The sequence below is a fragment of the Cherax quadricarinatus genome, chromosome 95 (genome assembly GCF_038502225.1).
Source record: "Cherax quadricarinatus isolate ZL_2023a chromosome 95, ASM3850222v1, whole genome shotgun sequence".
NCBI classification, from domain to species: Eukaryota; Metazoa; Arthropoda; class Malacostraca; order Decapoda; family Parastacidae; genus Cherax; species Cherax quadricarinatus.
In genome coordinates, this window is record NC_091386.1 from 13,421,776 (window position 1) to 13,437,028 (window position 15,253).

A 15,253-nucleotide genomic window follows, 5' to 3' on the forward strand; every position below is an offset into this window, starting at 1 on the left:
AGTGTTGTTGCTGTGAGTGTTGTTGCAAGTGTTGTTGCTGCAAGTGTTGTTGCTGCAAGTGTTGTTGCTGCGAGTGTTGTTGCTGCAAGTGTTGTTGTTGCAAGTGTTGTTGCTGTGGGTGTTGTTGCTGTGAGTGTTGTTGCTGCAAGTGTTGTTGTTGCAAGTGTTGTTGCTGCAAGTGTTGTTGCTGCAAGTGTTGTTGCTGTGAGTGTTGTTGCTGCAAGTGTTGTTGCTGTGAGTGTTGTTGCTGCAAGTGTTGTTGCTGTGAGTGTTGTTGCTGCAAGTGTTGTTGCTGTGAGTGTTGTTGCTGCAAGTGTTGTTGCTGTGAGTGTTGTTGCTGTGAGTGTTGTTGTTGCAAGTGTTGTTGCTGCAAGTGTTGTTGCTGTGAGTGTTGTTGCTGTGAGTGTTGTTGCTGTGAGTGTTGTTGCTGTGAGTGTGGACGACCACAATAGTGCAGTACTAAGCCTGGCTTCTCTCTTTCTGTGCAAAGTATGCACACTAAATATAGTCAGCATCTGGCTTCTCCTGGGCCTTAGATATGGTAGGTGATGGTGTTAGGTAGTGGTAGGTGATGATAGTTAGTGATATGTAATGGTGGTAGTTGATAGTGTTAGATTGTGGTAGGTAATGCTGTTGAGTGGTGGTAGGTGATATTGCCTGTACAGGTACTTACTCTACAGGGCCACATCACTCCTCTCTGTACACTTGCATATCAATAGGCAAAACAATCAGAATAATATTTTCTTTAGCCTATTTTCATATTTTGCCTTTTTCTTTTTTCTTTTTTTTCTCTATTTTTCCCAGTTTTTTTTTTTTTTAACTTTGAATAATAGTAATTTTAACACAGCATCAGTTTTAAGGAACGTAACCCATACATTAGTCAAGGGTCTGCTGTACTGTATATCAGTGAGTTGGTAAGCTTTAGTTCATAAATCAATGCAGTGATTCAGTTGAAACTGTGAGTCACTCAACCCTCGACCAGCCCACAGACTGTCACAACCCTTAAAGGTAACAATAACTTTACAAATGTCATGTCGACAGTTTTGGGCTGGCATCACCAACCTGGCTGGTACCAGACTAGGCATCCCATGATATCCTGAATATTTATTTAGGTATCTAGTTATTTTGTAAAAAAAAATATAACCCAACCAATTAATTCTACACATGTGATTTTCTGTTTTGCCTGTTATGATAAACTTTTTTAGCATTTTGTCATATTGTATCTAAAGACTATTCAGAAGTTGACTTAGGAGTGTTTCAAACCTTACGTGATCCTCCAGTGTCTCCTTTGATATACAGTGGACCCCAGGATTAAGTCGTCGTCAGAATAAATAATACAGTGGACCCTCGACCAATGATTTTAATCCATTCCAGAGAGCTTGTCCTTAGCCAAATTTATCGTTAGCTGATTTAATTTTCCCCATAAGAAATAATGGAAATCCAATTAATCCTTTCCAGACACCCAAAAGTATGAAATTTTTTTTTCATATGAAATATACATTTTCCTACACAGAAAACAATGATACGTGCACAATAAATACTACATGAAGAATAAATGATGCTTACTTTTATTAAAGATGTAGTGATGAGTGACGAGATGGGAGGAGGGAAGATGGTGGTGTATTATTGTTTGGAAGGGGAATCCCCTTCCATAAGGACTTTAGGTACCAAGTCCTTTTCTGGGGTTACTTCCCTTCTTTTTTTAATGCCACTGGGAACAACTTGACAGTCACTGGACCTCTGTCGCACCAAAAATCTGTCTTAAAGCTCTGTACCTGGCGTTCCTTTAAGATTTTCCTAAAATGGACCACAACATTGTCATTGTAAAAGTCACCAGCACGGCTTGCAATAGCTGTGTCAGGGTGATGTTATTCCATAAAGGTTTGCACTTCAACCCACTTTGCACAGATGTCCTTAATCATTGAAGAAGGCAGCTTCCTCCATTTCTCTCTCCCCTCCTCTGAAGCAATTTCCTCAGTTGTGGTCTCTTGCAGCTCATCAGTGGTTAGTTCATCAGTGGTTAGTTCTTGCAGCTCATCAGTGGTTAGTTCTTCATTGTCATCCTCCACCAACTCTTCCACATCCTCCCCACTAACCCCCAATCCCATAGACTTCCCCAATGAACAGCAATGCATGCAACCACATGACCTGTCTTTGTAATACTCATTTGTATTTTATAGTTATCTGTTTACAATAATGTCTTATCACTGATTTCATCATTGCTTAGTTAATCTTAAGTTAATTTTAAGCCAGCCCGTAATGCTATGCATATAAGTGGCTTTGGCATGCTGCTCTTACCTGTATTTTTTTGTACCTCTGTATGTATGCTAAAATTTATAAATGAATAAATAAATAAATAAATAAATAAATGACACAATAGATTCCACAACTGGCATAGGCTCCTCAGGGTTAGCCCCAAAATCTTCAAAATCCCTTTCTTGTACACATTGTGGCCACAGTTTTTTCCAAGCAGAGTTCAAGGTCCTGTTAGTCACTCCCTCCCAAGCCTTACCTATAAGGTTTATGCAACTGAGGATACTAAAGTAATCTTTCCAAAACTCACTTAGGGTCAGTTCAGTGTCTGAGGTCACTTCAAAGCACTTTTGAAACACTACTTTGGTATACAGTTTTTTTAAATTTGATATGACCTGCTGGTCCATGGGCTGGAGGAGAGGAGTGGTATTAGGAGGCAAAAACTTCACTTTTATGAAGCTCAACTTCCCCACAATTCGCTCTGGCAAGTCTGAAGGATGAGCAGGAGTATTGTCTAATACCAGGAGGCACTTATGGTCCAATTTATTTTCCAGGAGGTAATTTTTCACAGTGGGGCCAAACACGTGATAGAACCAATCATAGAAAATGTCGCCAGTGACCCATGCCTTACTGTTTGCCCTCCACATCACACACAAATTTGCCTTGACGACACTGTTTTTCTTGAACACTCTGGGATTTTCAGAGTGATACACGAGTAGATGCTTCACTTTGCAATCCTTACTAACATTACTACAAAACATTAGAGTTAGCATGTCTTTCATAGGCTTGTGTCCTGGCAGTGCTTTTTCCTCCTGTGTAATGTAGGTCCTGTTTGGCATTTTCTTCCAAAACAGGCCTGTTTCATCACAATTAACACCTTTTAGGGTCGCCAGGCCCTCTCCGAGACTTGTTCTGAGGGTCACCAAATTTAAAAAAAAAGAAAGATTTTTTCTTATGAAAAGATAGAGAATGTTTTCCCGATCATAATGACACCAAAAAGTATGAAATTTGATGGGAAACTTAGGGAATTATGCTCTCACGAAGTTAGCGGTCTCGACGATGTTTACACATTGGCAATTTTGCCCACTTTGAGCCCTATTTTCGGCCAATTCCAGTGTACTAGTTGACAAAACTCATAACTATTTCACTAGAATTCCATTTTTTCTATCGAATGAGTACAAGAAACCACCCATTTACCGATTTCAACTATCCAATAAAATGGCCAGAATTTAGCAATTTTGCCAATTTCACACAAATTTCAAAAGATGTCAGTTTCCTAATAGGGTCCAGAATAAATAAGAAAGACATTCCTGGCACTAAAATAGCATTTCCTCTGTTCATTAGTCACGTCCCCATGCCCCTCTTACATTCTTTTGCTTTCCACTTTGAATTTTTATTCTCACAAAAAATAGAAGATTTACTGTTATGCAGACTACTGCATTAGTGTAGAAATGGTATAAATAATATCAGTGCACTTGTGAAAGAATATTGGACTCACCAATTCACGTGTATTGGATGCGTAGCATGATTTGTTTACTTTTGAACTTTGGTAAAAATCGACCATTTCTGTTACTTTGCGCTCAATTTCAAGGTAATTTTTATTGTAAAACCAGTCAATATAATCTCTATTTCTGTAATATGTCTTCCATTCAATAAAATGAGACCAGGAAAACTAGAATACAACAATAAATACCATACAAAAATACAGTGCAAAGTCGCTGTTTTAATCCAAAAACACATTCAAAGTTTTTTTTCTCATTATGCACTATGTGCTGCAGGATTTTGTTTATACTGTGCACACTGACCACATACTTGCACCTTTGGCAACAACAGCTTCCTTTATTGCCTTTCCGTTGGCCAAGATAGTAGCGATGGTTGATTGGGGTTTGTTACACAACCTGGCCAGCTTGGAGGCACACACTCCACTTTCATAATTTGTGATTATCTCTTTCTTCAATTCCATAGTAATTCTCACCCTTTTTACCACAGGGTTGGCACTAGAAGCTTTCTTGGGGCCCATGGTGGCTTATTTAGCACTTACAAGCACCAAAAACATTGAAATAAGTGGAACCGTCTATTGTGGCTTGTAAACAATGGCACACTAGCTGAAGGCAAGGCAGCTGAGGCATGCTCAGGCTGGACGGACAGGCGGACGTGTTCAGGATGTATGTCCTAACCCGAGTTTTTCATCGTTGGTCGAGTCACTATTTCTACGCAAAAACGCATCGTTGCCCGATTTTATCGTTAGTCGATGCCATCATTGGTCGAGGGTCCACTGTATTCGGAGTGATGTTTTTTCATTAAAATATTGGCTTGCTTAATGTCACCGAACTCTGTATGTCATTCGTCTGGAACGTGTCCACGCTGCCTGAGCGGCCCTGACACTCCATGTACAGCCATTGAGGACAATCCCACACGTTCATACAATACATTTTGTATTATTCCATTCTTTTTAGTGCTTGTAACTGCTAAATAAGCCACCATGGGTCCAAAGAAAGTTTCTAGTGTCAGCCAGCTCTTTGGTAAAGGGCTGAGAGGGGAGAATGTGCCTTTTTCAGTGATTCTCCAATATGTAATAAATAAATAAATAATAATAAATAATCTTTATTTACTACAAGTACATGTACATGGTATACAGTCCTAGCTGACAACAATGACATGCTACTACATAGAAAGCCACTTGTTATGCTGAGCATCTCGGGCAAATTAGGTCAGTGTCCCAGGATGCGACCCACACCAGTCGACTAACACCCAGGTACCCATTTTACTGATGGGGAACATAGACAACAGGTGGAAAGAAACACGCCCAATGTTTCTACTCTGGCTGGGAATTGAACCCAGGCCCTCGCCGTGTGAAGCGAGAGCGTTAACCACCAGGCCACCAGAGCAGCAGGAGTCGATAAAGGCTATAGCACCAGTCAGCAATAAAGTGTAGCATTAACAGTGTAGCAAATAAGTTAAGTGATTAATTGATAGAAAAAGGACAGCATGAACCTAACTCCTCCAAGGTTGTTGGAGTTATGTAGGGGAACTGACAACACCGCTGTCTCTACCGCCTCTGCTTCTGCCTCCCTCCACCACTGTGTATGGCTTATGCTCTCAGTGGCCCTTATACACCCAACAACAACAACACAGCAACTCTCGTGACATGCTTAACCCTTTGACTGTTTCGGTCGTATATACGTATACGTCTTACGAGCCACCGTATATATACTCAGAAATTCTAGCGGCTTCAAATCAAACAGGAGAAAGCTGGTAGGCCCACATGTGAGAGAATGGGTCTGTGTGGTCAGTGTGCACCATGTAAAAAAAATCCTGCAGCATGCAGTGTATAATGAGAAAAAAAAAACTGACCGTGTTTTTGGTTTAAGACACCGAATTTGTGGTGTATTTTTGTATAGTATTTATGGTTGTATTCTCATTTTCTTGGTCTCATGTGATAGAATGGAAAACATATTATAGAAATAGAGGTGATTTTGATTGGTTTTACTAGGAAAAGAGCCTTGAAATGGAGCTCAAAGTAAGGGAAATGTTTGATTTTTGCCAATGTTCAAAAGTAAACAAATGATGTCATTTTCCAATAAATGTTCAACTAGCCATTCTAATATGCAGTCATGAATGGGTTGACATTATTTATGCAATTAATACTATATTGCAGTAGTTTGCATAACAGTAAATCTTCTATTTTTTGTTTGAATAAAAATTCAAAATAGAAAGCAAGAGTAATATCAGAGGGGCCTGGAGACGTGACTGATGAACAAAGAAAATGTTAGTTTAGAGCCAGGAATGTCTGCATTGTTCATTCTGGACCCTATTTTGAAATTGGCATATTTTTTAATTTGTGTGAAATTGGCCAAATTGCAAATTTCTGACCATGTTATTGGGTAGTTGAAATCAGTAAATGGGCAGTTTCTTATACTCATTCGATAGAACAAATGGACTTCTAAAGAAATAACTTTGAGTTTGGTCGACTGGAACAATGGAATTAGCCGAAAATAGGGCTCAAAGTGGGCGAAATCGCAGATTCGTTAATATCTCCATGGTCGCTAACTTTGCAAGAGAGTAATTCCGTCAGTTTTCCATCAAATTTCATTCTTTTGGTGTCATTACCATTGGGAAAAGATTCTCAAACATTTCATAAGAATTTTTTTTTTTTTTTGCATGATACGTAGTTGTAAAAAGAAATATAGTGATTGGGTGTACATGCCAAAAGCCCCTTGTATGCAGAGCATTATGGGAAGGCTTAAAATTAACTTAAGATTAACTAAGCAATGATATATTCAGTGGTAAAAATTGCAGTATGAATTGTGCCAGATATTAGTGTTATATTGAAGGACTATCTTGTGTCTCCCAACACAATTCCTAACATACGCCAAAAACAGACCTCTCTGGAAAACTTTTTTGAGTGACAGGGGTCCAGTGGGTCTCAGGCTGGACCTAGTGGCATTAAAAAACAAAAGAGGGAAGTAACCCAGGATATGAACTTGGTACCTAAAGTCTTCATGGAGTGGGATTACCCTTCCAAACAGTTGTAAACTCCTCCATTCTCTCCCCTCCTTCCGTCTTCTATACATCACCATGTCTTCAATAAAGGTGTGATGTTATTATTGTTTTATTCTTCATGTATCATTGTTTTCTGTGTAGGGAAATGTATATTTTATATAAAAAAAATTATTTTATTTAATTCTTTTGGATGTTTGAAATGGATTAATTGGATTCCCATTATTTCTTATGGGGAAAATTTTATATGGATAACAATAAAATTGGTTAAGGACAAGCTCTCTGGAACAGATTAATATCGTTAGCTGAGGGTCCACTGTTTACTCCAGTATTACAATATTGTTAGCTGAGGGTCCACTGTATACTCCAGTATTACAATATTGTTAGCTGAGGGTCCACTGTTTACTCCAGTATTACAGTATTGTTAGCTGAGGGTCCACTGTTTACTCCAGTATTACAATATTGTTAGCTGAGGGTCCACTGTATACTCCAGTATTACAATATTGTTAGCTGAGGGTCCACTGTTTACTCCAGTATTACAATATTGTTAGCTGAGGGTCCACTGTTTACTCCAGTATTACAATATTGTTAGCTGAGGGTCCACTGTATACTCCAGTATTACAATATTGTTAGCTGAGGGTCCACTGTTTACTCCAGTATTACAATATTGTTAGCTGAGGGTCCACTGTATACTCCAGTATTACAATATTGTTAGCTGAGGGTCCACTGTTTACTCCAGTACAGTGGACCCCCGCATAGCGACCTTAATACGTGCAAGAGGGCTGGCTGTTATGCGAAATGTTCGGTATGCGAATGAATTTTCCCCATAAGAAATAATGGAAATCAAATTAATCCGTGCAAGACACCCAAAAGTATGAAAAAAAAAAATTTTACCACAGGAAATGTTAATTTTAATACACACAAACTGAAAAAGGCATGCACAATTACATGACACTTACTTTTATTGAAGATCTGGTGATGATTGATGGGATGGGAGGAGGGGAGAGAGAGTGTTAGTGTTTAGAAGGGGAATCCCCTTCCATTAAGACTTGAGGTGTCGAGTCCTTTTCTGGGGTTACTTCCCTTCTTCTTTTAATGCCACTAGGACCAGCTTCAGAGTCACTGGACTTCTTTCGCACAACATATCTGTCCATAGTGGCCTGTACCTCTCGTTCCTTTATGATTTGTCTAAAGTGGTTCACAACATTGTCATTTTAACAGTCACCAGAACGGCTTGCAATAGCTGTGTGAGGGTGATTTTCATCAAAAAAGGTTTGCACTTCAAGCCATTTTGCACACATTTCCTTAATCTTTGTAGTAGGCAATTCCTTCAATTTCTCTCTCCCCTCCTTTGAACCAGTTTCCCCAGGTCTGGCCTCTTGCTCTTGAAGTTGATCTATCAGCTCATCAGTGGTTAGTTCTTCATTGTCCTCCTCCACCAACTCTTCCACATCCTCCCCACTAACCTCCAACCCCAAGGACTTCCCCAATGCCACAATTGATTCCTCAACTGGTATACTCCTCTCAGGGTTAGCCTCAAACCCTTCAAAATCCCTTTTGTCTACACATTCTGGCCACAGTTTCTTCCAAGCAGAGTTCAAGGTCTTCTTAGTCACTCCCTCCCAAGCCTTACCTATAAGGTTTATACAATTGAGGATATTAAAGTGATCTCTCCAAAACTCTCTTAGAGTCAGTTGAGTTTCTGAGGTCACTACAAAGCACCTTTCAAACAGAGCTTTTGTGTACAGTTTTTTGAAGTTTGCAATAACCTGCTGGTCCATGGGCTGCAGGAGAGGAGTGGTATTAGGAGGCAAAAACTTCACCTTAATGAAGCTCATGTCCCCATAAAGTCGCTCTGCCACGTCTGTAGGATGACCAGGGGCATTGTCTAACACCAGGAGGCACTTAAGTTTTAATTTCTTTTCAGTTAGGTAATCTTTGACATTGGGGGCAAATGCATGGTGTAACCAGTTATAGAAAAAGTCCCTAGTGACCCATGCCTTACTGTTTGATCTCCACAGCACACACAAATTATCCTTGAGGACATTCTTTTGCCTGTACGCTCTGGGAGTTTCAGAGTGATACACTAATAAAGGCTTAACTTTGCAATCACCACTAGCATTGGAACACATCAACAAAGTAAGCCTGTCTTTCATAGGCTTATGTCCTGGGAGTGCCTTTTCTTCCTGAGTAATGTAGGTCCTGCTTGGCATTTTCTTCCAAAACAGGCCTGTTTCATCACAATTAAACACTTGTTCAGGTTTCAGTCCTTCAGTTTCTATGTACTCCTTGAATTCCTGCACATATTTTTCAGCCGCTTTGTGGTCCGAACTGGCAGCCTCACCATGCCGTATCACACTATGTATGCCACTACGCTTCTTAAATCTCTCAAACCAACCTTTGCTGGCCTTAAATTCACTCACATCATCACTAGTTGCAGGCCTTTTTTTAATTAAATCCTCATGCAACTTCCTAGCCTTTTCGCTTATGATAGCTTGAGAAACGCTATCTCCTGCTAGCTGTTTTTCATTTATCCACACCAATAAGAGTCTCTCAACATCTTCCATCACTTGCGATCTCTGTTTCGAAAACACAGTTAAACCTTTGGCAAGAACAGCTTCCTTGATTGCCTTTCTGTTGCCCACAATAGTAGAGATGGTTGATTTGGGTTTCTTGTACAACCTGACCAGGTCGGTGATACGCACTCCACTTTCATACTTATCAATGATCTCTTTCTTCATCTCTATTGGAATTCTAACCCTTATTGCTGTAGGGTTGGAACTAGAAGCTTTCTTGGGGCCCATGGTCACTTATTTTCCAGAAACAGCACCGAAAACACTGTAATAATACGAAATATTCCGATTGTATGCTTGAATGTTACCGCGGAGGCTGGCTGGTAAACAATGCCACCGGCGGAACATATGAGGCTGGCTCAGGCCGCACATTGGACGCGTCTCGGACGAAGGGCGCTGAGCGGGTTTTTGGGCGGTATGCGAGGCAAAATTTTAGCGATCAAAGCGTCCGGTATGCGGATTGTCCGTTATGCAAGGCGTCCGGTATGCGGGGGTCCACTGTATTACAATATTGTTAGCTGAGGGTCCACTGTATACTCCAGTATTACAATATTGTTAGCTGAGGGTCCACTGTATACTCCAGTATTACAATATTGTTAGCTGAGGGTCCACTGTATACTCCAGTATTACAATATTGTTAGCTGAGGGTCCACTGTTTACTCCAGTATTACAATATTGTTAGCTGAGGGTCCACTGTATACTCCAGTATTACAATATTGTTAGCTGAGGGTCCACTGTTTACTCCAGTATTACAATATTGTTAGCTGAGGGTCCACTGTATACTCCAGTATTACAATATTGTTAGCTGAGGGTCCACTGTTTACTCCAGTATTACAATATTGTTAGCTGAGGGTCCACTGTATACTCCAGTATTACAATATTGTTAGCTGAGGGTCCACTGTATACTCCAGTATTACAATATTGTTAGCTGAGGGTCCACTGTTTACTCCAGTATTACAATATTGTTAGCTGAGGGTCCACTGTATACTCCAGTATTACAATATTGTTAGCTGAGGGTCCACTGTATACTCCAGTATTACAATATTGTTAGCTGAGGGTCCACTGTATACTCCAGTATTACAATATTGTTAGCTGAGGGTCCACTGTATACTCCAGTATTACAATATTGTTAGCTGAGGGTCCACTGTTTACTCCAGTATTACAATATTGTTAGCTGAGGGTCCACTGTATACTCCAGTATTACAATATTGTTAGCTGAGGGTCCACTGTTTACTCCAGTATTACAATATTGTTAGCTGAGGGTCCACTGTATACTCCAGTATTACAATATTGTTAGCTGAGGGTCCACTGTTTACTCCAGTATTACAATATTGTTAGCTGAGGGTCCACTGTATACTCCAGTATTACAATATTGTTAGCTGAGGGTCCACTGTATACTCCAGTATTACAATATTGTTAGCTGAGGGTCCACTGTTTACTCCAGTATTACAATATTGTTAGCTGAGGGTCCACTGTATACTCCAGTATTACAATATTGTTAGCTGAGGGTCCACTGTATACTCCAGTATTACAATATTGTTAGCTGAGGGTCCACTGTATACTCCAGTATTACAATATTGTTAGCTGAGGGTCCACTGTATACTCCAGTATTACAATATTGTTAGCTGAGGGTCCACTGTTTACTCCAGTATTACAATATTGTTAGCTGAGGGTCCACTGTATACTCCAGTATTACAATATTGTTAGCTGAGGGTCCACTGTTTACTCCAGTATTACAATATTGTTAGCTGAGGGTCCACTGTATACTCCAGTATTACAATATTGTTAGCTGAGGGTCCACTGTTTACTCCAGTATTACAATATTGTTAACTGAGGGTCCACTGTATACTCCAGTATTACAATATTGTTAGCTGAGGGTCCACTGTATACTCCAGTATTACAATATTGTTAGCTGAGGGTCCACTGTTTACTCCAGTATTATAATATTGTTAGCTGAGGGTCCACTGTATACTCCAGTATTACAATATTGTTAGCTGAGGGTCCACTGTATACTCCAGTATTACAATATTGTTAGCTGAGGGTCCACTGTATACTCCAGTATTACAATATTGTTAGCTGAGGGTCCACTGTATACTCCAGTATTACAAAAAACTGATTGGCCTTCTATCAGTGCAGTAACATAAGAGTTTGGGATACAGAAATAAGCAAAACTTTATCATCTTTACTCTAGCAATACTTGATATAAAAATCTTTGGTATAGATGTATCCTACAATAATAAATAATCTTTAATACAACAATATTTGATATAAAATCATATATAATCTTTGGTATGGATATACATTGGACCCTCCCCCAATGGCATTAATCTGTTCCAGAGTGCTAGCCATTAGTTGAATTTGCAGTTAGTCGAATTAATTTTCCCCACAAGAAAAAATGGAAATCCAATTAATCTGTTTCAGACAGCTGAAGGTATTAACAAAAAAACTTTTTTTAAGATTAAATATAAATATACATACAGAAAACAATGACAAATAAATATAAAGCACTAATAAAATACATAAATGAACATTTAACATCACACTTACCTTTATTGATTTATCTTTACTGACTCAACTTGTTGGTGTATGACAGACACGTAGGAGGCAAGAGGAAGACAAGTTTATTATGCTTTAATATGACGCTGATATCTCTACGGCTTATTTATCTATCATAATTCATCTAATATGGCATTATAAACAATATTAATAACATTGAAACATGATATATACTCTAGAATGAATAAAATATGTCATAATATATGAAAGGAGTAAATGGTGTGTTACTGTTGGGTTTAATGGCCGCCACTGAGAGAAGCCGTGTTCGTGGTGGTGGAGGATTTTGCCACCACCACCATCACACTTAAACAATGTATGTAATTTATAAATAAGAAATATTTACATTTTAATTTATAAATAAGAAATATTTACATTTTGGCCCTTTCGGGGTTGAGAGGCTCTCTCCTAAATTTCTCAGGGTCGAAAATTTTTTGGAAAAAAAAAAAAATTTTTTTCTTATGAAGAGATAGAGAATCTTCTCTTGATCATAATGACAATAAAAGTATGAAATTTGATGGAAAACTCATGGAATTATGCTCTTGCGAAGTTAACGGTCTCGACAATGTTTATGCATCGGCGATTTCTCCAACTTTGAGCCCTATTTTCGCCCAATTCCAGTGTACTAGTCGACAAAAATCATAACTATTTTGTTAGAACTCCATTTTTTCTATCAAATGAGTACAAGAAACCACGCATTTACCGAGCTCGACTATCCAATAAAGTGGTCAGAAATTAGCAATTTTGCCAGTTTCACACAAATTTCAAAAATTGCCAGTTAACAAACAGGTCCAGAATAAACAAGACAGACATTCCTGGCACTAAAATAGCAGAGGGATCACTGAATTAGAGCAAAAACTTAGGATGTCATACCTCACAGAAGAAGTACAAAGAGAACAGAAGGCCTTACAGGATATTGCAAGAATCCCAAAATACTTCTATTCCTACGCAAAATTGAAGCTAGGAACTACCTGTAGAATTGGACCACTACTGAGAGGAGACTTGTATACTGATGGCAAACAGGAAATCAGTGAAATCCTAAAAAAAATAGTATGAGTTGGTGTTCAGCAACCCACTAAATGACAGCAAGGTAGAAAATGCAGAAATATTTTTCACTCCAGGTGAAGGCCAGGCAGACCAACTAACTGACATTAGTACAAATCCCATAGATTTCAAAAAAGAATTGGAAAACATGCCCACTCACTCAGCACCTGGACCAGATTCATGGAATGTTGTTTATAAAGAAGTGCAAAGCACCACTAGCACGAGCCCTCAGTACTCTTTGGAGAAAGAACTTAGATCTAGGTGAAATACCGGGGCCTTAACCCTTTCAGGGTCCGTCCCGTAGATCTACGGCTTTACGTTCAGGGTCCAAACCATAGATCTATGCCAAAATTCTAGCGGCGTCAAATTTAGCACGAAAACGCTCATAGGCCTACATGTGAGAGAACGGGTCTGCGCAGTGTGCGCGCTGTAAACAAAAAATTCTAGGCGCCCGCATAGCATTGTGGGAACGCCGGCTCAGTTACCTTTGTTCACCATGCCTCGTCGCAAGGCAGCTCTCACTCCAAGGAAAATTGGGACTCTCCTCTTCCTATCTGATAGTTCTGACTCTGATGGAAGTGGAAATGAAGTCGAATTCTTTGGCTTTGATCAGTTAGTGACCGAAAGGAATGACCAGGATATCGATAATAGTGCAGAAAACCCTGACAATCCTCAACCTTCTAACTCTGGTGTGGGCACTCCTCAGTCACGGTCAGTTGTACTTCATCGCAAGAGAAAACTTATTTTCGCGTGGCCAGGCCTCTGACTTCAGTAATGATGATGATGGTGACATGGATTGTGATTTTATTGCTCTTGACGATCATTCGAGTAGTGATAGTGAGGAAACATATTCACCAGTGAAGCGTCGGTATGTACGCCGCCGCATGCGCTCGGGTAGTGTTCCCTATGCAGTGCCCAGGGGACAGAGTACATCCCAGAGTACATCCCATGGCCCTACACCAGGAATAGACAGTGAAAGTGAGGATGATGTGGCTACACTTGGCATGGATAAACCACAGGCATCAGTAGGTGGTGGTAGTGGTAATGGTAGTGCCACGGCCATGCGTGACTCACCAGCCCAGGCTGGGACCCACACTGTTGACTCCTCATTTCAAGGACAAAGCGGAGCGTCAGCCACCAGCCCACCACAACCACAACTACCCGCACAACCAGCCTATGATGTCCAGTATCCACCAGCAAACTGTATCTGGGATTGGCAGCAAAATCCCAATTTTGTTCCCAAGCCTCACCACATTGATGACTCTCAAAGTGGAATTCTACCTTCTGTTCCCCTTGGAACCACAGCCAATGAACTGGAATTCTTTGAGTTATTCTTTGACCAGCCCCTGAAAGAAACTATTGTCAGGGAAAGTAACAAGTATTTTGAGTACACTATGGCAAATACGATCATATCACCAGTCAAGACTACACTGGTGGAAAGAGACGACTGTTGCAGAAATGTATTTGCTTTTTGCAACAATAATGCTTATGCCTCATGTCTATAAGCATAATATAAAAGCATACTGGTCCACAGATCGGCTAATTTCTGCCCCGGTTTTCAGTGAAATCATCCCAGTGAACAGGTTTATCTTACTGTTACGTATGTTGCACTTCTCTGACAAAACCAGGCCTGACAGAAGTGACAGGTTATACAAGATTAGAAATGTTTTTATGTATCTCAAACTAAAGTTCAACATGTACTTTCATCCATTCAAGAATCTTGTAATTGACGAGTCTTTGATTTTGTTCAAAGGTAGACTGTCGTTCAAGCAGTATATACCGAGCAAGAGGAAACGCTCTGGTATAAAACTGTTTGTACTCTGTGACTGTGACAGTGGCCTGGTTTTGGATATTGTTGTATATACTGGATGTAAAACATTGAAAGATACCAAGATGTTATTGGGTATCTCAGGTGACATAGTGAGAAGCATGATGGCACCTTATCTTGGTAAGGGGCATACATTATATACCGATAACTGGTACACAAGCCCTTTACTCAGTGATTTCTTGCGAGTGAACAAGACAGATGTGTGTGGCACAGTGCGTTCTAATCGTAAAGATATGCCCAAGTTCATCGCAGGCGCTCGTGGTGATGAGGTGCAGGTGTTTACTGCCAATGACATCATGGCATTACGGTGGCATGACAAACGAGATGTCACATTGTTGACAGCCATTCACCGTAATGAAATGCAAGACAGTGGCAAAGTTGATCGAGTGACTAATGAACGTATTCAAAAACCAGCGACAGTGATTGATTATACACAAAACATGCGCTTGGTTGACAAATGTGACATGCAGATTGGCTTTGTTGATTGTGTTTGTAAGAGTTA